We start from the raw sequence: 23,021 nt of genomic DNA, 5'->3' as shown, positions 1-23,021 counted from the left end.
ACAGGCTACTAGTGAAATATAATTAGTTTTCCAGTCTGGTACGTCAAATTCCGCCTGGACATATCCATGATAGTCAAAGATCTGAAAAATTACTCAGGTTAACTTTTTTAGCATCTACTTTTACCCAGTTACTCATTAGATCAGGGGTGTCAAACTCAAATACGCCACGGGCCAGAATTAAAAAAATGTTACAAGTCGAGGGCCACATGGTTGTTTATTGAGAACTTATTGAATGACCTTTTTACACATATTGAACCTAAAACTAATAAAGCTCGTAAGTTATTGCACATAAAACAACAATAATCATTTAATAAAAAAAGAAAAATCAGTTGCATTCATTTCTAATGGCTCTATCTGCAGCTTTCCATAGTAATTTCTAATTAGGGATGCACATGATTAACCAATATCAAAAACTTTGACTGATTAATATCAATTAATATTTTTTAAACTTCTGTCAACTTATGGGGGCTTGACTCCTACTCTCGTGCCTTCAGTCATATCAGTCATTCGTTTCTCAGCAGGAAGTTAGACATTGACAGTTATGCAGCGCAGTCCAGTGACAGACGGTCAGACGACAAACATAAAGGGACGTCTGCGTGTGCATCATCTGTAACAACGGCGCTGCTAAAAAAAAAAAAGAAAAAAAGAAAAAAAGTACGGTACTGTGTTCTCCAGCGCTCCCCAGTGTCAATCTGCAGCTGCACTCGCGCTGTGTGCTGTGTGTTTCATAACGGCAAGAAAAAAAAAGCACATCGTCGATCACCCTCTCAATTGACAACAGAGGATCAGGTTGCTCGCGGCCCCCTGATAGACGTGCACTGGCAGTGCATTGTGGGATTTGTAGTTTTAGTGGTACGTGCAACATACCGGCGGGCCATAATTAGATATTATCAAGCGGGCCAAAGATAATTTGGCATAATTAAGCACTCGCGGGCCACATAAAATGACTTGGCGGGCCACATCTGGCCCGCGGGCCTTGAGTTTGACATATGTGCATTAGATGTACTACTTTACTTATTCCTCAATTCAACTAGCCCATGATTCAATACTCTAAATTTACTCTAAATTCTAAATATTGTGTTTTTTCCGGGCCATTGTGAAAGTTCGTGCTTGCGCACTACATTCACTCATATCCTGTGCATCTACTGGGGGCTAAGCCCCCCCTGTCCTTAAAACCTAGTGACGCCCCTGCTAATAAACCAAAACATCAAAAGAAATGAGAAAGAGTGAGTCTGAGCTAGGCATTTGAAAATATTAAAAGTAGTGCACAATAAAGTCTTCAGCTTGGTATCATATCAGTCAAACCAACATATGGACAAAGGTCCTCAATAAGTGCATGGCAGATGGTAGAAGAACATGGAAGCAAGAATCAGGGTTGAAGCTGGACCCAGCTGCGGCTGATGTTGTCTTATGTATCTACTATCTGTGTGAACCATGGTGTGAACCCATAACTTCATCATTCAAAATGTATTCAATAAATTAATGAAAAATACAATGTTTAACTTATTTAATTAAATTAATTTATTTAAAAAGGACAATGTACATCAGCTCTTTTCTCTTTTGATCATAATGAATGATATAAAACTAAATGCACACATTTATTGGACTGTATATAAAAGGTTTTAAGTAATTTTTTCCCCCTGTTACTATGTTACCACAGTAAACAAAATCCATTGGCTGTCTCATCCTGAGCGTTTGAACATGATTGGTTGGTCTGACTGGCATCACAGCGCATGGCCAATGACAACTGTGCGCGCCTTTCTGTCAAATTTGAAAATACGCGCTACTGCTGCTGGGAAATGGTAACCGCGACAATGCGCATCACCGTCATGAATGTGGATTTTTTTATGCCATGGATAAACGGATAAAGTCATGGACAAACCGTCGGGCGGAACGTGGTCGAGATTAAGTGAATTTAAAAATTAAATTTAAAGCAATACTTACCGATCTGGCATTTCACTCAGCACAGCACAAACATTTGAAAATCAACAGCTCCACCTCCCTCACAAGTCCCACCCACCTCTCCCTCCTGCTGCACCTCCACGAGCCCCCTCCCTCCCCGCTGCATGCGTTGGCATGGCAACGGTAAACAGAACAGGAACGCGAGTGAAACGGGAACAACACAAACAAACACAACACCGGAGTTTTAAACCGTATAAACGGACTCAGTGATGATGACTGATGAGTTTTATAATAAACTGTTGTTAGCCTACTGCTACTGGAGACGCAGGGGAAGTGATTGTTACAGATTACAGTTCTCAACGAGCCGGGCTGGCGGCCGGACCAGCGCCACCTGATGCGCTGGTTCAGGGCCAAAATAAATCCAGACCGAGCTGAGTCGAGCCGCGCCGGTCCGGAGTTCCACCGGGTCCGGACCGCTGAGAACTCCCAGAGCTAACAGTAGCCTAGCCGTTAGCACAGAGCTAACAGCCGTTAGGACTGGATGCTTTATAGACACATGTGACTTCCTGTGTTTACGTATCACTCGGGGGGAACGTTCCCTCAGCCCTATGTTCCCTCTGGACTCTCTCTACCTATCTGGACTCTGTCTATCTGGCCTGTCTAGCCTCTACCTGGTCTTTTTACTAAACTTAACCAACTCCTTTCTTCATTGCCTAAACCCAACCAATGGTGGGACCAAAGGGCTGTGGGAATAGGGCCTAATTTTCAGTGACAACAAAGGTTAGAAATGAGGGAACATAGGGCTGAGGAAACATAGGGCCTAATTTTCAGTGACGACAAAAGTTAGAAATGAGGGAACATAGGGCTGAGGGAACATAGGGCTGTGGGAACATAGGGATGACCCCACTCGGGGCTGCTCACTATCAACGTTACAATATCAGACATGAAACTCCGCGACCAGCTGCGGCTGCAGTTATTGGTCTTTTAAAAAACTATTTATTTCCAAAAACCTTCTTTCTTGTGTGTGTTGTGACTCTAGTCTCCTCTGCTCTCTGTGTCCTGCTACTGCTCTGTCAATCCTGGTCGGGAGGGGGGAGAGGAGGAGAGGGGTGCACAAAGTGATTACATATTAAGTAGGTTCGGTCGCTCGTCAAATCTTATTAATCGGACCGAATAATATTATTGGTCAGACTTTTCTCAGAATTATATGAGAATGAAAAAATGATGAGTTTTTAATCCTGTTGGGTTTGGTAAAATGGTAAATGGACTTGCACTTATATAGCGCTTTTCTAGTCACTAGGACCACTCAAAGCGCTTTACACTGTAATGGTCGCATTCACCCTTTCACACACATTCACACAAGCACTGTTCGCAGACAGGCTTTGGGAGATAATCATTCACACACATACACACAGGGCAGGTGCGGGTTCAGTGTCTTGCCCAAGGACACTTCGACATGCAGACAGGGGGAGCCGGGAATCGAACCACCGACCTTCCGGTTAGTGAATGACCCGCTCTACCACTTGAGCCACAGCCGCCCTACTCTCTTACATTTTAATGTATTATCAGATTATTAATAGCATTTTAACTTAGACAAAGAAATGTGCAAAAGTTCCAGAAAGGTAAGTATTGCTTTAAAACAACAAAAAAAAACAGGTAAGATAATATTCCTCTGTTATTATTGTGACTCCACATGTAATCTCGACGCGCGACAACGCAGCATCGCGTTTGGTGTGAACACCCCTTTACAGCGAGGCCAGACTCTCCCTCAGAAATGAAATGAATTGCATTTCCGGGAGAGGCTGGTTTACGAGGCTAGTGTGCCATCGGTGTAGGTAAAGAATTGAAGGACTCAAACCGGCACGTAGCTCTGTGTGTGTATGTGTAACCTGTCACAAAACTAGGCCACGCCCCCGTCGCAAAACTAGGCCACGCCCCTGTAACAGAATTATGCCACGCCCCGTTACAGAATTAGGCCACGCCCCCACCACAAAACTAGACCACGCCCCCGCCGCAAAATTAGGCCACGCCCCGTTACAGAAGTAGGCCACGCCCCCGTTACAGAATTAGGCCACGCCCCCGTTACACAATTAGGCTGCTTCCTCCTCCACTTCTTAAGCTCAAAGAATGACTGTTTTGCTGTGCAACTTATATTATACTCAATTTTCACAACTTACGGGAGCGTGCCAAGATGGCCGAGTGAGCACACGCTTTCACCGAGTGCTGCTAAGTTAGTTTTTACTACAGTGAATGTGGCAAGGTGAAGAGGGCCCGGGCGGGGATTGAACCCACACCTCCCGGGTAAGAGTCATGAGCGCTTGCCAGTCACCCAAAGGGACATCCCCTTGGCCAAGTAGCCAGGGCACATGATCAATTGGAGGCATAGTGACAGGAACCTCAACTGTCACATCTCTCCCCCTCTTTTCACACGCACGTCCTCGTGCTTCCGCGCAGGCTGCCACACATTAGGAATCCATGGACCCACCCCTAGTGCTACATGGATCCTGCCGACAACGCCAGAATGTGGCAAGGTGAAGAGGGCCCGGGTGGGGATTGAACCCACACCTCCCGGGCAAGAGTCATGCGCGCTTGCCAGTCACCCAAAGGGACATCCCCTTGGCCAAGTAGCCAGGGCACATGATCAATTGGAGGCATAGTGACAGGAACCTCAACTGTCACATAGAGTTACAGCTTTTTTTTCTCTCTTTTTTCCGGGCAAACATCTTTTATTAAGAAAGTCTAGCACGGCGGACACAGAAGAGACTACATAAATGCCACCAAAACGAGACAGAAGTCGAGTTACGGAAGGCTTCAAAACAACATTGCCTGGAGCTAATGCTAAAGGAGGTAATGTGCTAATAGACAGTTGTCACGACTACACCACTACCTTTTGCCGGCGGTACAGAGGACTTTGACGAGTTTCCTCCTCTCCCTGTGACCCCAAGCAAATCACTGGCTCCAAAAAAGACTATGTATGCACGCGAAAGCACCGAGCACGGTAACTCCAGTGACATTGTCACTTCTCTATCTGCACTGATAAACACAAGATCTGACAGCATTGAGAAGATGGTCGGTGAAAACGCAATGAAAATAGAAGGTCTGAAAAAAACTATTGACTTTGCTTGTGCGGAAATTAAGGATATGAAAGTCAAAATATCTACGATTGAGAAACGAGCCTCTTATGAGGAAAAGCGAGTGGATGTCTGTCAACAAAAGATCTCTGACTTGGAGAGATAGGTTGCGTTCCGATTCACAGTTTACTTTGGACAGAGCTCCCTACTCCCTACTCCCTGCACAGGGAATCTGCCATAGGGAACTTCACTTGACGAATTTAACTTCAATCGGAACACCCTGCAAACGCCACAGCTGCTTCCGGTCGAGTTCTGAAACATGTGTTGTGAATAAATGTGATTTCATTCATTTGCATTACCGCAGTCATTTGCAAGATGTACGGTGTCATTCCTAAATAACCGTTACATCTCATACACCCCGTTGTTGTCGCCATAAGCAACTTAAATGTAAGCTTAACAAGCAAAACTTGTAAATAAATGTGATTTGATGAATTTACAAGATGTACAGTGTCATTCCTTAAGAGATTCTTATCACATCATTAACAAATTGTGTCAGACTACTTACAGATTATTTTAAAATCCTTAATAACGGAGAAATAACGGCCGTAACGTCCGGTTGTTGTTGCCATAAACAACGTAGCCTACGGTAATTGAGGAGAAAAAATGGAGCCACACTCCCTTATTTTAGCCTTTAGTCTGGCATATTTTTTCATATTGCACCAGCAACGTGAAAGGGCCCGTCGTAGACGTCGACTGCGAATGAGAAGACTTCTGGCAATGCTTGCCTTAACCCTTGAGCGAGTATGTTTTACCCTACCGTTTTTTCCTTTGCTAGCTAGCGCCACCAGGTGGTTGTTTTTTCGTCTTCTTAACTCAGGTCCTCAGGCCTAATATTTTAATATCTTAATATAAATATATAATATTTTAATTATTATTTGAATAATCTAGTATTTCAATATCTTAAAATGTATTTTATCACTAATACAATAACAATGTAACAATAGTGTAACTTGTCAGGTGGACCTTGGGGACTGGAGATGAGATTCCCTTAGCAGTGGTGAACATGAAACAACGGGAGTACTTTTTAAACAACTTCATACTTCCAATCCACTATATTTCAGAGACATGGTAGTAGTAGTAGTAATAGCAGTAGTAGTAGTACTACTAATAATAATGCAAACCTTTATTTGTATGTTACAAACCCAGAGGAAAAAACTAGGGGGATAAGGGTGGTAAAATAATAGGCAAAAGAAGTGAGGGAACCAGAGATTACCAACAACAAAGGTTTTATTAACAAAAAAGCCAACAACTAAAGGTAAACCACAACGAAAATGCAAAACTAAACGAAGGGCGATTCTCAATATGAATGATGATCTTCCAAGCAAAGAACACAAAGCAAACTCCATGCTGCTAATTCGGCCCACTGGCATAGCTCAGCTCTCTCCTCCTTTTAAATCCTCCTACGGACAGCTCACTGCTGGGAAGGAGAGGGAGGGGCAGTACATGGAAACAAGAGAGGGGGAAAGAACATAGACAACAAGGCCTGAAAGCAAACAATCAGATACACAGTTGTTAAATAGAAATAAAAAAACCATATACTATTATGATCACATTTTTAAAAATGTTTTTTCTTTTATTGACAAATCTCAATTTTTAGGACGACAACCCCAGATCATATAGCCAAATCAACCCAACTGTGCCAGTGCTCCAACTCTTTTTTGACGGCGAAAGTGACACCAGACCTGATTTTCGCCTCAGCCGGGATTCTCTGAATGCCCTCCTCAGGATGTTGCACGAGGATCGACACCATGGATGGGGCCAAACCATTAAGGTGCTAGTTTTCATTTTCTGGTTGGCTTGTGGGACCTCCTACCGTGTTGTCTGCAGGGTTTTCGCCATGCCCAAGACCACTGTTTTCCGGTCCACCAGGGAGGTCCTGAAGACACTCCTGCAATTTCGCAGCAACATCGTCAGGCTCCCAGCAACAGAGGACGAAAGGAGGGCTGTGGGGGAAGGCTTTGCCAGGTTGGCCAACCATGGAGCGTTCCGGAGAGCTTTGGGCGCGATAGATGGCTGCCATATTCGGATTAAAGCTCCAACCAATGACGCCATCTGCTATTTCAACAGAAAATTATTTTATTCAGTTGTTTTGCAAGCTGTGTGTGATAATAATGGCAGATTTATTGATGTGTTCTGTGGATACCCTGGGTCAACCCATGACGCAAGGGTCTTGCGCTGCAGTCCACTGTTTATGTCTGCAGTGTATCCTCCCGCAGATTTTTTCCTGCTTGGGGATGGAGGATACCCCTGTATTGAAAACCCCATCACCATCATCACCCCATACAGGGAACCTGTTCAGGGGCCAATCGAAGCCCGCTTTAACAAGCACCATTCAAGGGCGAGGTGCGTAATCGAGACCTCTTTTGGCAGGATGAAGGCCCGGTGGAGGGCCATCTTCCTGCAGACCTTACCACTGGACAGGATGGTTGTCCCCAAGGTAGTGACTGCTTGTACCATCCTCCATAATATCTGCCTGGGAGTAGGGGATGTCATGGACGAGGCAGTGGCTGAACCCAACAGAGCATGTGGCCATGTGGCAGAAGGGAGGTCTGCAAGAAGAGAAGAACTTGCGGCGTTAATATCAGCCCCCCAGCACAGACACAATGTTTTACAAGACCATGATTATTAGTAATGTGATTTCTGGACTTACCCCATTTGTTTAGTTGTTGCATAATCAGTAGTTTTTTTTTTTAAGTTATTCAGTTTTAGTTTTAGAATTCAGAGAAGATCAAAACATGTTCAATTTGTAAATAAGTAATTTAATCTGTATAACATTCATTTAATAAATAATTTAATCTGTACATATTGATTCAGAGAAGATCAATACATGTTCAATTTGTAAGTAATTTAATCTGTATAACATTCATTTAATAAATAATTGAATCTGTACATATTGATTCAATAAATAATGATCTGTGTAAATGAAAAAATAATAATAATTGTAATTTGTATAAACTAATTTTGATTTGATTTAGGGATTTTGATTGATTTGATTGATTCTGATTTCTGTCTGATTCAATAAATAAATATTTTTTCCTGTATCTACTACTAACAGATTCATTCAATAAATAAATAAATAAATGTGAAACGTTTTTCCGTCCACCTCATCCAGTGATTCTGTGCCCTTTCAACCCAATTCCCCAACCAGATCTGCAATCAATAAATAAAGTTAAAAAAAAAAAAAGCTAAAGAAAAAAAAAAAAAAAAACACATCTCTATTTTTTAACAATTGATTCAAAAAGGACTAAAAATTTATCATTAAAGTCCATAATCCGCCTCTCCCTATCCTCTTCTCTTCTGGAGTCTTCCCTGAGGAGGTCCAGAATTTCTCCCACTACGCGCTTCTTCGGTCTGGTTGGCGGGATGATGGGGACAGCACTAGCTGAGAGTGTGGCCGTGGGAGCAGGTCTGGTTGGGGAATTGGGTATGGTTTGAGGTTGAGGTGTAGGACTGAGGGCACAGGATTCATCAGATGAGGTGGATGGGATCTCTGGGAGGGTTGACACCAGTGCTGGGGGAGCCATGGATGCTTTCTGCCCTAGGAAAGCATCCATGGCATAAAACCAGGGCCAGGAGGCTGCGGTGACGTCACCTGCTTCCACTCCCGACCCAGTTGGTGGGTTCTTCAGGTCCTGCAAAAACATTAGATATTGCAAAACTACAAAGATGTATTAAAGCTTCAGTTGGTAACAATTATTCAGTCATATTTGCTGGAACTCTCACTATATTCTGATGGTCAGACATTAAATGAGTAATTTAGGACAAAATCCAACTCCTCTGGCTCCACCTACAGCCTGTAATCGTATTTGCCAAAATCCACCGCGCCCGACGATTCTCCACCAGTCAGGTAGAGGGAGCAAGAGGAGCAGCCAATCGCCGCTCCTACACGTCGTGCTATGGATACGGTACATCTTCTGTGGGTGCGTTTATGGCTACTTTGTGTGTGTCTGTGTGTGTGTGGGGCGCTTGGCAGAGGCAAAGACGGTTTATAAACTCTTTGGCAGAGGTTCATAAAGGGACCTGACGGAGTATTGTCTTGAAATTTCCGACCAAGTCGCGGAGTTTACTTTCACTTTCGTCAACTTACCAACTGGAGCTTTAAAGGTTGAGTATGCAGAATGCGTATTAAAAGCTATACTTTTGCAAACATGACACGTCTACAGTGCACTTAGAGGGGTCCAGAATGAAAGTATTGCTTTTCCAGAAAAAATTATGTGTAGCCTAAATTAATTATTTAAATTTTTTTGACGAATGAAAAGACAGATATTAAAAGAGAACAAATGATTCAGTACAGTGTAGGAAATAAAAGCTACTTTAAAAATGCAGTAGGACGTTACTCGAAAATAAAGAATAATAACATTAGTACGTTCGTACAGCTAGGTGATCTTTGAACTTACTCCCATCCGCTCTTTGCAGCGTTGCGCCGGCCCGTGAACAGATGTTCCAGCTCGCTCCGGTGCTGGATAAATTCCGTGGTCTCCTCCCGGGACCCTGAATTAACAGTTAGCGTTAGGCTAAGAGCAACGTTATGCAAGTCATAAATAAGTGTAGTGCCTTGTACGTAACTATTAACGTTAGCTGACTTGTCGGTGTCTTAAAATAATTACCGCAGTAAAAAAGGAAAGGGAAACTTGATGGTAACTTTAATGTCAGCATCAACATTTATTGAGTTATGCTAACCAAACCACCGTAGCTTATGCTAACCAAAGCTAACCAAACCACCGTAGCTTATGCTAACCAAACCACCGTAGCTTATGCTAACCAAACCACCGTAGCTTCTGTCAACGACAGCTCGAGTTTTAAGTAGCTTATTGTGAAATTTTTGTCTACAAGTAATACCACTAATTTCATGTTACAGGACTATTAATAGTAATACCGTCAACTTTTGTTACAACAACGATACTTACACACGTAAACGAAGTCGGGGCTCCCTGCCATCTTGTTGTCAACTGTCCGGACCGCAATGACTGATGGGTAATAACGTCCGGTGAACTGAGCGAAGTGAGGAACCGTTGTTCACTCCTTCCCTGCACAGTTCACAGTTCCCTTCAAACTGCTCCCTGCGGTTTGGAACCACACTTAAAATGGCGGCACACCCTGTGTAGTCCACTGCGCAGGGAACTAAAGGTCGATCGGAACGCACCCATACTCTCGGCGGTGGAACTTGCGACTCCATGGTGTGGAAGAGACGGAGAAGGAAGATGTGCGGCAAAAAGGCATTCAAATCTGTCAAGGTGTTTTGCCAGAACAAAAAAACAAGCTCGTTGACAACATTGATGTGGTGCACCGCCTCGGCAACAAACGACCAAACGACCCAAAACCAAGAGGAGTGATCATCCAGTTCTCATCGCGAGTACACAGAGATGCAGTGTGGAAAGCTGCAAAGACATCCCGCTTTCTACGGGACAACGGCTTGAGATTCGCCGAGGATCTCTCAAAAGAGGACAGAGAACGAAGGAATAAACTGTGGCCAATGATCGAGAAGGCTCGAAAGGAGGGGAAAGCAGCCCACTTTGTTGGAGGCCGTGCCTTCATCAGTGGATCCGAAGTGAATCTCCCTCCTTAGGACTATCCTGTCAGTTATAGCTAAGTATTATGATAGGTTGTTCCCTTTTTTCTTTAACTCAGAACAAAATCAGAACACCTAAAAATCTGTAATCTGAATTTTCATCTTTTGTTTTAACACGACTCAGAGGCAGCTCTTTCGTTCTCATTTTCAGATTCATATTTATCATTTTATTTTCTCTATTTATTTTTCAATATATTTTTTATATATAGGAGATGAAAAAGAAAGAAAAAGGCTCAAACCATTTAATATCTCCCCTTCCTTAATTGCACTATACCTTATTTTATTATGATGGCAGATCTTACAAACAGTAAGTAAATATGCTGTGTTTTTATTTTATTTTATTTATTTTGCTGGTCTATCATTAGGCCTTACCTTAACTCTACTCATATTTTATGCTAATAATGCAGCACTCGGTTCCCCTTATGAGTGATATACTCCATCTAAGTGAGTGGTTTCTCTTTGTATAACTTTTTCTCTGTTCTTTGACAACTTTGTCCTTGTGTTTAGTTTCCCTTAATGCCAGGGGGTTAAGATAGAATTGCAGGCGTAAAGCCTTATTTTTGTTTGCCAAACAACTCAAAACAGACTTTTGTTTCTTTCAAGAATCCCATTCTATATCTGCTGATGTAAATTTTTGGAGGTCACAATGGGGCAACGAGGTCTGGTTTTCACATGGCTCTGAGCGCTCTGCCGGAGTCACTACAGCTAAAAATACCTTTAATGGAAATGTCCTGCATTCAGATTGTGACCCTTCGGGTCACTACATTTTATTGGTAATTAGATCTGTTAATACTACCATCATCATTGTTAATGTGTATGGATATAATTCTAAATTAGAGAACGACAATTTACTTGACCTGATAGAAAACAGAATTGTTAATTGGCTTTCCAAATATCCCAACTCTCTTGTTATCCTTGGTGGGGATTTTAATATAACTTTTGATAATACAATTGACAGGTGGCCCCCAACTCAATCCTCTCCTCCTAATACAAGATTAAAAATGCTGATGGAGAAATTTGACATTTCAGATGTATGGAGAAAAAAATTCCCAAATGAAAAATCCTTCACATGGAGTAATAAAATGGGAAGTAAACAATCCCGCATCGATTTCTGGCTAATATCAAACTCCATTAATGAAAATAACATTACAGTTAATATCCTTACCACGCCTTTAACTGACCACAGAGCAATATATATTAATGTACAATTATTAGCAACCGATGTGACCCACTGTAGATCCTCTTATTGGAAATTAAACAACTCTTTACTTGAGCATAAACCGGTTATAAAAGAAATAAACAAATTAATTTGCCAGTTCTGGGATAAAGCTAGTAGAAAGAAAGCTTATAATTCTAACTGGGAGCTATGTAAGTTTGAAATATGCAAGTTCCTGAGAAGGTATGGAAGTATTATTGCCAAGTCTAGAAGAATTGAGGAAGAAGAGTTAATCTCTAAAATTGCTTTGTATTATCAGACGTCTCCCGAGGATGTTTCACAGGAAGATAGGCTGATTTTGCTAGACCTTCAAGGTAAACTTGACGATATATATCGACGCAAGGCAGGAGGAGATCGAGAAAGAATTGGCTAGAGGAAGGTGAGCAAAATTCTGCTTATTTTTTTAAACTTGAAAAACATCGCTCCAAAATCAACTCTATCCACCAGTTGAATATTAATGGTGTCGTCTCTGAAAACATGAAACTAATTTCTGACTTCTGCAGTAACTTTTATGGTAATTTATATAGTTCTAAATATGATGAGGGAGTTGCAACTTCATATTTAAATTCTATAAAGGACTTGAAAATAATTGATTCAAATGACAAAGCTTACTGTGATGCCCCCTTCACTCTGAAAGAGGCTCTTGATTCTATTGACTCTCTTAAAAACAATAAATCCCCTGGCACAGACGGCCTGCTTTTCAAATCAGTTAGCCCCGTTTTTATTACAGGTATTTATAGAAAGTGTTGAAAATAATACACTTCCTCCAAGCCTCACTCAAGGTATCATTACACTGATTCCTAAACCTAATAAAGATGTGCTGTTTATAGACAATTGGAGGCCTATATGTCTACTTAACAATGACTATAAGATTTTTGCTATGCTTGCTAAGAGACTTAAAGTAGTCCTTGATACAATTATCGACGAGACACAGACAGGTTTTATGAGAAATAGACACATCTCAAATAATATCAGACTCGTATTGGACATCCTTGATTACTCTGACCTGGTATCTGATGACAGCTTTATTCTCTTCCTGGACTTCTATAAGGCCTTTGATACAATAGAACATAAATTTATCTTTCACTCTTTAGAAAAATTCGGATTTGGTGGCTACTTTCGTGAGGCTATTAAAACCTTGTATGCTCACAGTAATAGTTCAATTAAATTAAAACATGGCACAACCCCACGATTCAACCTCAAGCGAGGTATTCGACAGGGATGCCCAATTTCGCCCTATTTGTTTTTGCTCTGTACACAAATTCTTACAACACACATTACTAATAGCAACATTAAAGGAATTAATATAGCTGGTAGGGATATTTTCATTAGTCAGCTGGCTGATGATACTACGCTTTTTTTAAAAGATGCCAGCCAAGTACCTATTGCCCTCAACATCATTAATGAGTTTTCCAAGGCTTCTGGTCTATGCTTAAATATTAATAAATGTGAACTGCTAGCTGTTCAAAACTGCGATGTTTGCTCTATCTGCAACATAACAGTAAAAGATGAAGTCAAATATCTAGGCCTTATAATCACCAAGAATCAAAAGACAAGATCCAACCTAAATTTTACTACAATTATTCAAAAAACTAAAAAAAAATTAAATCAATGGTTACAGAGGGACTTATCCTTAACTAAAGCAGAGGGAATCTCTCGATTAACTTATGCTGCTATCTCACTACATTTAGATAATAAAATTAGCAAAGCTGTTGACCAGATGCTTTTCAATTTCATATGGAAAAATCGTACACATTACATTAGAAAAAGTATCGTCATGAATAATTATGAATCTGGAGGGCTCAACTTCCTGGATTTTAAAACTTTAAACAATACATTTAAAATTAATTGGGCAAAAAAATTTATAAAAAATCCCACCTCAATTTGGAATTTTATTCCCCACCATATTTTCTCTCGTTTTGGAGGCTTTCATTTTATACTGTCTTGTAACTATAATGTAGGAAAACTCCCGGTTAAACTATCTGTATTTCATCAACAGGTCCTCCTAGCCTGGACTCTCATCTATAAGCATAACTTTTCACCCCACCGATATATTATTTGGAACAATAGAGATATCATAGTTAGAAATAAGTCCCTTTTTATTGAAACCTGGTTCCAGAACCGGATTTGGCTGGTGAGTCAATTGCTAAATGAGGAAGTGTTGCTGTCTTACAGAGACTTTTTGTCACGACATAATCTCCAAGTCACTCCTGAGGAATTTTCAGTTGTCACTAATGCTATACCATCAGGCACTTTAATGCTTTTTAAAAACAGTTGTACATCCTCATCTAGACTTGTATCTGTCCCATATTCAACTGACTCTCCAGAAGGAAAAACATGTTTCTCACTGACCCAAAAGAAAAATAATAAAAAAGTGTGTGCCTTATTCCAAAAAGATATTGTTGCTACCCCTAATATTACTGTTTATTGGAATCGTTTCACAGATCATATTGATTGGAAAAAAACTTGGATGCTTCCTAACAAGTTTTTAATCACAAATAAGGTTAAGGAGGTTTCTTACAAAATCATACATAAATATTATCCAGCTAATCATTATATGCAAAAATTTAATAAAAAGGACATTAATATTAACTGCTCTTTCTGTAATTTGCATCCAGAAACAGTTGTTCATTTGTTCTGGCTTTGCTCTTACACAAAAAAACTATGGGCAGACCTTAGCAAATTTATTATTGACTCTTTTACAATAGATTTTATTTTACTTTGGGTGTAAAGTGTGCTTTTCAGAAACCTTTTATTCTCTCCTCGTAAACTCCCGCTTCAAGTTCCCCTTCCTCCTCACGTCTCACGCAACTACTCTGCTTAGTACGTCTGACGTAGTCCGCCTATGACATCTCCCCCTTTTGGATATTGCAACAATCCCTAAACTATAACACTTATTATTTAGTGCAAATAACAACAACATCTGCTTAAAGCCAAATAACAGCAGTGCCCACTAGTGGCTAAAGTGTGAACGTGCACCCAAAACTTAAGTGTATTAGCGTTTACCAATAATGTATAACAAATATGTATAACATTGTCATTTACCATTAAACACTATGTATAACATTGTCATTTCTTTTCTTCTCATTTCCTTTTTTTTTTTTTTTAGGTTAATGAACAGTTCAAACAATATTTCTCTCACTCTCACAGGTCAAGTCTACAGACAGGTTTGACAGGTCTACCGGACCTGGTTTGGGGAAGTCCATCAGTGTTCACTGTTGGACCCGGGGGTCTTGTTGTTGGGCTTGCCTGAGTGTCTGGTGGGCCCTTTTCAGGGCTCGTGTTGGCTGTCGCCGTGGCCCCCTCAACCGGCACAGCTTGAAGGTGGCGACGGTTTCGCCTGTACAGAGCTCCTTGCTCTGTCTCGATGATGTAAGATCTCTGTGTGGTGCTCTCACCTGCCACCACAGCAGGTGTGGTCCAGGTCTTTTGGTTGTCCAGTCTGGTGAGAACATGGTCTCCTTGCCGCAGTGGTGTGAGCTGCCTCACACCATGGCGCTTGTTGAAATAGAACGCCTGTTTGCTTTTCTCCACAGCATCACGAGCTCTGACGTGCTCTCTGTTCGGCCACTTTGGATGTAAGTTCTTTTCCAGGGTGGGCAGCGTCGTCCTGATCTTCCTACCCATCAGGAGCTCAGAAGGGCTGACACCTGTGCTGCTGTGTGGAGAGGATCTGTAAACCATGAGAGCAAGCAGGGGATCAGGTTGTTTCAGAATCCTCTTGGCCGTTTGGACTGCACGTTCTGCATGGCCATTCCCCTGTGGGTTATGGGGGCTAGAGGTTGTGTGTATAAAGTCCATCTTACGAGCAAAGTCTCTGAAGCTGTCACTACTGAACTGTGGCCCATTGTCACTGACTACCTCTTCAGCTATCCCGTGTCTAGCAAATGTGGCCTTCAGTTTCAAAACTATCTGTGTAGTTGTTGTGGTTGGCATGTGGAGTATCTCTAAGTATCTAGAGTAGTAGTCTGCTATAACCAGATAGTTCTCTCTCTCATGTTCACATAGATCTATGCCAATTTTCTTCCACGGCCTATCTGGAAGAGGCGTTGACAGGAGAGGTTCTCTGTTTTGTGCTCTCCTCTGCTCACGACAGTACATACAGTTCTCTACCTTAGCTGTAATCTGAGACGCCATGCCAGGCCACCATACTGAAGCGTTGGCTCTGTCTCTGCATTTGTTAACTCCTAGATGGCCCTCATGTATACGATCTAGCATCTCTGACCTCATTGTTCCAGGTATCACTATCCTGCACCCCCTGGTTACTAGCCCATCACTAACAGACAGTTCATCCCTAACAGGAAAGTACTCCCTAACACTGGTGTGTGTTTGCACTATGTGTTCAGGCCACCCCCCCTGTATGTACCTGATCACGTCTTGCAGTTGCTCATCTGCTGCTGTCTCTGTCCGAATGCAGTCCATTTTCTTGGGTGATGCAGGAACGCTGCTCAACACTGCTGCAACGTAGCACTTCACGTCCGTGTGACTGGCTGGACTGTGCTCTGTGTCCCTCTGCGGGCTCCTGGACAGCAGGTCTGCCACGACCAGGGTTTTCCCTGGAGCATACTCAGCCTCTGGGTTGAACCTCATCAACCGCATCAGAAGCCTCTGACAGCGGAGAGGCACATTGTCAAGGTCCTTGAAGTTCATTAGAGGGATGAGTGGTTTGTGATCGGTGATTAGTTTGAAGGATGGCAAGCCATAGAGATACATTTGAAACCTCTCACATGTCCACACACTCGCTAGGCACTCCTTTTCTATTTGAGCGTACCTCATTTCAGCCTCAGTCAGTCGTCTCGAACAGTACGCCACCGGTCTCCAGTCATCACCGTGGAGCTGCAACAGGACCCCCCCTATCCCGTAGCTGCTTGCGTCCGCCGAGACTGCTGTCCTCTTGTTTACATCATAGTACACCAAGGTAGGTGATATTGTGAGGAGTTCTTTGATCCTCTCAAAGGCTGTCTGCTGTGCGGGGCCCCACATCCACAATGACTGTGATTTTAACAGTTCATATAGGGGCTGGGCCACTGTGGATAGGTCTGGGATATATTTACCTAGGTAAGTTATCATGCTCTTGGATGTTGTGTGGTGGATCGAGTTTGTTGATAGCGGACACCTTGTCCGGGTCGGGCCGCACGCCGTCTCTGTTGATGACCTGACCAAGGAAGTGCAGCTCCCCTTGTCTCAGCACACATTTATCTGTGTTCAGCTTCAGGCCTGCAGCCTCCAGCCGCTCCATGACCTTCTGCAGCCGCACGTCGTGTTCTGTCATGTTTCTGCCGTGGACTATTATGTCGTCCATGTAGACGGCCACACCCTGCAGACCCTCCAGGGTCTCAACCATCTTTCTTTGAAAGATCTCTGGAGCACTGCTAATCCCAAAAGGGAGGCGTTTAAAGCAGTATCGTCCATATGGTGTAATGAATGTGGTTAACCTCTGGCTGTCTTTGTCCAGGGGGATCTGCCAGAACCCTGAAGCGGCGTCCAGCGATGAGAAGACTGTAGAGCCGTTGAGCTGAGACGTCATTTCTTCCGACGTCGGTAAGATGAACCGCTCCCTTTTCACAGCTTTATTAAGCTTCTTCAGGTCGACACAGATGCGTGCTTGTCCAGACTTTTTTGGGACGGGCACCATCGGGGCACACCACTCTGTTGGGTCAGTCACAGCTTCAATGATGTCTATCTTCACAGGCTGTGTTTTCAGCAGGCCAAACTCCTGTTCACTGTTGTGAACCTCATGCACTCGCTTCACTAGCCCCATAGCTAAAGCTGCTGGCCTACTAAGTAGGTTGTTCACGTTCTGCCCTCTAATAACATAGAGTCTGATAGTGTAAGTTCTACCCTTGTAGCTAGTCTCAGTGATAAACTGTCCTAAACAGTTCAGTCCTCCACCTGGACCACTCAGTATCTTCTTTGGTCTCTGTAGGACTCTTCTCTTTTGTAGTGCTTTGTACATTGTTTCACTTATGACACTACAATCAGCCCCTGTGTCAATTTTAAACTCGACTGTTGCACCCTCAATGTTTAATGTGACTATCCACTCATCATCATCATTGTTGCTAGTTGTACTGTTAACTGAGCCCATATAATAAAAATCCTCTTCTTGTCCCCCATCCTCAATCACTTCACTCACTTGTCTGCTTTGACACACTCTTTCCCAGTGTCCTCCTTTTCCACATTTGTTGCAGGTAGACCTTCTTGCGGGGCAATCCTCCTCCCGTCTGTGTGGTGTTTTCCCGCACCGTCGGCACCTTCTGCGCTCGCTGTAGCTGTCACGTTGCTCTCTCTGTGGGCGCTGCCATTTCGGCCTGGCACCGCTACCGTCTCGTTGATGCGCCACCTCCTGTATTGAGGCAGCCTGCTCTCCTCCTTGCTGACTGACTTGGGCTTTTATCTCTTCTGACTGTCGTACCTCCCGTACAGCCATCTCCAGAGTGAGATTGGGGACCATCTGCAGCCTCTGAGACAGATCTTTGTCCATAATGCCCACCACGATCCGGTCTCTGATGTTCTCCTCACGGTTGATTCCAAACACGCAGTTCTCTGACAGCTCATAGAGCGCACGAATAAATGTCTCTGCACGCTCTCCCGGCCGCTGCATTCTCTGATTAAAGCACGCCCGTTCATGAATAACGTTGCGTCTCGGTATGAAGTATGCCTCAAACTTCGCTAAAACAGTATCATAGTCCGACTCGTCTTCTCCTTCGTTATAGGTAAAAGAGCCGAGAATGCTCTCTGCTTCTTTTCCGAGCGCATACACTAACGTGCTAACCTGAACTGGGCCGTCCTCTTTGTCCAGCTTTGTAGCCGTCCTGTACCGTGCAAATCGCTTTTTCCATTCCGTCCACTCGCCGGGTCTTTCAAAACAGAAACTTTCAGGAGGCTGGAACTTTGCCATTTCGCTGCTTCTGACACCATGTAAAGTGTGCTTTTCAGAAACCTTTTATTCTCTCCTCATAGTACAGACAACAACTGTGTTGAAACCCCAACGTAAACTCCCGCTTCAAGTTCCCCTTCCTCCTCACGTCTCACGCAACTACTCTGCGTAGTACGTCTGACGTAGTCCGCCTATGACATTGGGAAAATGTTGTTTTTGGTTTCCATAAATATCCCAAGAAAGAAGGAAAATGTTACTTTTTAATAAATCTGTTTTTATTTTTTGCTAAATTTCATATTCATAAAAGTAAATTTTCTAAGAAAACCCCTTGCTTTTATGTTTTTCAAAAAGAAATGGAACTTTATTTTAAGCTAATCACCAAATCAGCAAATGAAAAGGCTATTAAAACCATAGACCTTTGTAATAAGTATAACCTTGTTGTATAATGAACATCACCCCTGGCACATGTTCTTTGTATTTTCATTGTATACTGTTCCCTGTATACTATTTGTACCTGTCAACTTCTTTTAAATAAAGCTGTTGATTTAAAAAAAAAAAAAAAAAAAAAAAATCACAACTTAAATTGACAGTCGTTTGAACAGCTTGTTTCCTTCTTTTTTTCAACATGAACAAACACTCTATTCTCCTTTCCACTCTTCAGAATACAGTTTGATAGCAACCTTAATCATTCATAAAGATTTTACATTACAGTTACATGTTCATTCTTTTTTTTTTTTTTTTATAACTTTTATTTATCAATTGTCAGACATGAAATGCATAGGTACATACAAATAGTATTATTTCTTTTTCTTTCCTTTTTTTTTTTTTTTACATTCAAGAACATAAATGAACAATCTGATTTATTAAGATTAAAGCTAGAAATGAATTGATTAAAACTTGCAAAAATACCATTGATGTATAAGTCGCCCAGACTACGAAGTCCCTTATTTTCTAATACAGAGAATCTTGGGTCAGTCTTTGCTGGGATAAACAAATGATTGTTGCAAATCGGGGATGCCAAAGGGAGGGTGAGCCATCCAAAGTGGCGTCTTATTTGCAACCAAATTTTTAATGTTCCAATAACAACTGGGTTAGAAGAAAGACTAGACGGGGAAGAATGCAAGGCACTACATGCTACAGCCCGTAGCGACGAGGAGCAAGAGGCCGCTTCACTCAGGCACCAACTAGTTTGGGGGGATGTATACCAAGATAGTATTTTATGCATGTTGGATGCCCAGTAATAACCAATTAGATTAGGTAGACCCAAACCCCCAGCTGATTTATCTCTATAGAGAAGTGAGCGACTAGCTCTTGGTCGTTTGCCAGCCCAAATGACAGATGAAATAATGTTGTTTATAGCTGTAAAAAATTATTTGGGAAGGAAAATGGGCAAACATTGAAAAACATATAGATATCTTGATAATACATTCATTTTTATAATTTGGATCCTACCGGCTAGGGACAGCGGTAAGTAGTTCCATCTTTGTAGATCCGACTTGACTTTCGTTGTTAGTAGAGTAAGATTTTGCTCTCGTATTGTTCGTAAGGATCGTGTAATTGCAATGCCAAGATATTTAAACCCTGTGTTGGCTATTTTAAAGGGTAGAGTCGATGGGGGTATGTCTGCGGCCAATTGCTTGATTGGGAAGTATTCACTTTTGGAGATGTTAAGTTTATATCCAGATAAACGACCGAAGGAGTTTAACATTGTCAGAATGCGTGGAATATTTGATAAGGGATCACTAACATAGAGAAGCAGATCGTCTGCGTATAACGCCACTTGATGTTTTATGCCCCATCTATTAATCCCTCCGAATCCCTCCACCAATTTTAAAGCTGCTGAAAGTGGTTCAATCGCGAGCGCAAATAATAGTGGGGATTTTTGCGAGTATTTTAACATCCACCGGGAGAAGCGATATTGGTCGATAGGATGCGCAGCTAAGTGGGTCTTTACCCTTTTTAAAAATTAGGGAAATGGAAGCTTGCATGAGTGTGGGTGGTAAGGTACCTTGTTCGAATGAGTGGTTAAACATTTCAAGTAGTAGTGGAGCTAGTTGCTCTGAGAATTTTTTATAAAAATCGAACGGGTATCCGTCTGGACCTGGTGATTTACCACTGTTCATTGACTGTATTGCTTCTTTAATTTCTGAAAGTGTGAGAGCGGCGTCTAATTTCAAATTGTTTTCAGGTGAAACCAGGGGCGGACTGGCCATCTGGACGTTCTGGAGAATACCAGAACGACCGGTGCGGCAGGACGGCCGCCGGCCGCTGCGCAGCCGTCACAGTTTTTTTTTTTGCCTATCATCTACTGTTGTTCCATGTCCAGACCAATAGGTGGCAACAATGTATGGAGCTAGAACAGTCTCATAATTCATAAATGCACACAGAAATTCATAAATGCACAATGCAAAAGTTTCACAAATGTATTTGGGGATTTGTATATACATGTGACTCAAAACACAAATACATTTTCAATGCACACACAAATGTGTTTCATTTCATATATAAGTAAAAAATATTCACATATAAAAAATAAGATTCATAAACATATTTCCAATGCACACACAAATCTAAAAAATAATCACAAATACATGATATATTTGCAATCTTCATCAAATACGCATTTGGGGCTTGTTACATTCATATATGAACTGTTGGACCTGTATTTACAAAGTGCTTTTAATTTGTAAACCTCCCTGCATTTGTGTGTGAAACTTTTGAGACTCCCCTGACGTGACTCTGATCCACAAATGCGTTTTTTCTAAGAGGAGGTTGTCTGTAGCCAATCAGATGTCTCCCTCCTTTACAGCCAATCACGTGAGTGTCTACCCCACGAGGGGTGATTATGACGTCATTAAAACGCGCACCGCAGGCAGGTAGGCAGGCAGGCAGCCCGTGCTGTAGAACGTCTCTGCTGGAAGCTAGCCGGACGGCGGAGACGAAAAATGGCCTCTTTCAATTCAAATGTAAGTAAAAAGTACTCATTTCTTGTGAATCTTTTACATAAGTCATATTCCAGAATTATGAATGACTGTTTAGCATGAATCGTGACGCTAAATCAGGTCTGAAACCTGTTTTCAGTGACAGAAAGTAAATGCATTCAGCTGTATTTTTTGTTTGGTTGTTTATCGGCTGTGTTTACCATTTCGGGTGCTACCATATCAGCATATGTTAGATGAATTAGTCCTCAAACACATCATACAGTTTGACATGTTAGAGTTAGCATTACAGAAGCAAGTTAGGTTTAAGTGTCAGGAGTCATTCACGCAGCGGGGTCATCGGCCGTAGCCTACGGCTCCGCTAACGTTCATCTTTCCTCTGTCCTGGACGGTGTTGGAGTTGAGATCATGTTTTATGTTAATCCCGCTACGTATTCCCAGCTGTTCGGGAGTAAACAAAGAAAGATGCAGCTGTACATGCGGACAGACTGGCTTCATGTGTCACGAGCGCTCCCGTTCACAACACCTCAGCTGTCCATAGTATTTAACATGGTAAAGGTCTGAGATGGAAACGCACTTGACCCGGGGCATTATTCGCATTAATATATATATTTTTTTATCTATCTACAAGTGGATGGAAACGTACTGTCGGGTCGAAAGTATAGTTTTCTTCCTCTGCACATTAACACCGAGCCTGTCTGTCACTCTGCGGGTGCCGCGGTCACACTGTGTGTATATTTTTCATAAAACTATATCCGATGGGCTCCACACCATGACCTTCTGCTTTTCAAACCTGCAATGACAGGTGCTGAGCTCTCTGTGTCGCTGTCTCTGCCCTAAAACTTCAAATAAAGTCAGGATTTTCAAGTTTTTCTTTGTTTTTATTTAAGCAGTGTTATACAAGTTCTCACAGAGATTTATTCTGTGCAGCGATTAATTCTGGTGCCCTATCTATTCAGGCAATAGTCATAAAGCTCAGAAATCAATGTACTTCTTATGTATTTACTTGTAAGAACGAGTTCATGTTGATACACACTCACATATATTTGTACTCCATACCACTTACGTGGTCGTGAGAAAATAAAGTAAAGTGTAAAAAGAAAAATAATTAATAGGCGTATAAATGGGATATATTTGGGTCTTTTTCCGAAACTTTCCCCTAATGGGATTCTTCAGGGCTTTTTTCCCTCATTCAGGACATGTTGAGGATACAAAATCAGTTGAGTTTGCTTCTGTTGCAATTTGTTCAACGTTGACCCCTTTTTTGGCTTAAAATTATTGGACTATCTCCATTTGTGCATACCTGGACTCTGCTGATGTCAATCTCCTGGAACAGTATGCAACAGTTTCCAGCTTTCGTCGTGCAGCTGTAGGAGGACACCTCATA

At 42.1% G+C, this 23,021-nt stretch overlaps 1 long non-coding RNA gene across 1 annotated transcript; it reads right to left on the bottom strand.

Annotated features, from left to right (window-relative positions):
- Positions 1 to 6,351: 6,351 nt before the first annotated feature.
- LOC146987670 (uncharacterized) lies at positions 6,352 to 7,550 on the bottom strand. Its single transcript, XR_015035935.1, has 3 exons — positions 7,177 to 7,550; positions 6,615 to 7,088; positions 6,352 to 6,443 (listed from the first exon to the last, which is right to left on the bottom strand). It is a non-coding gene; the product is annotated as an uncharacterized LOC146987670 (long non-coding RNA).
- Between the last annotated feature and the right edge of the window lie 15,471 nt (positions 7,551 to 23,021).

Source organism: Trachurus japonicus, chromosome 5, assembly GCF_045865225.1.
Source record: "Trachurus japonicus isolate A0001 chromosome 5, Traja_1.0".
Classification (NCBI taxonomy): Eukaryota; Metazoa; Chordata; class Actinopteri; order Carangiformes; family Carangidae; genus Trachurus; species Trachurus japonicus.
Note: the sequence above shows the minus strand (reverse complement) of the source record. Positions and strands in the feature narration are given on the sequence as shown.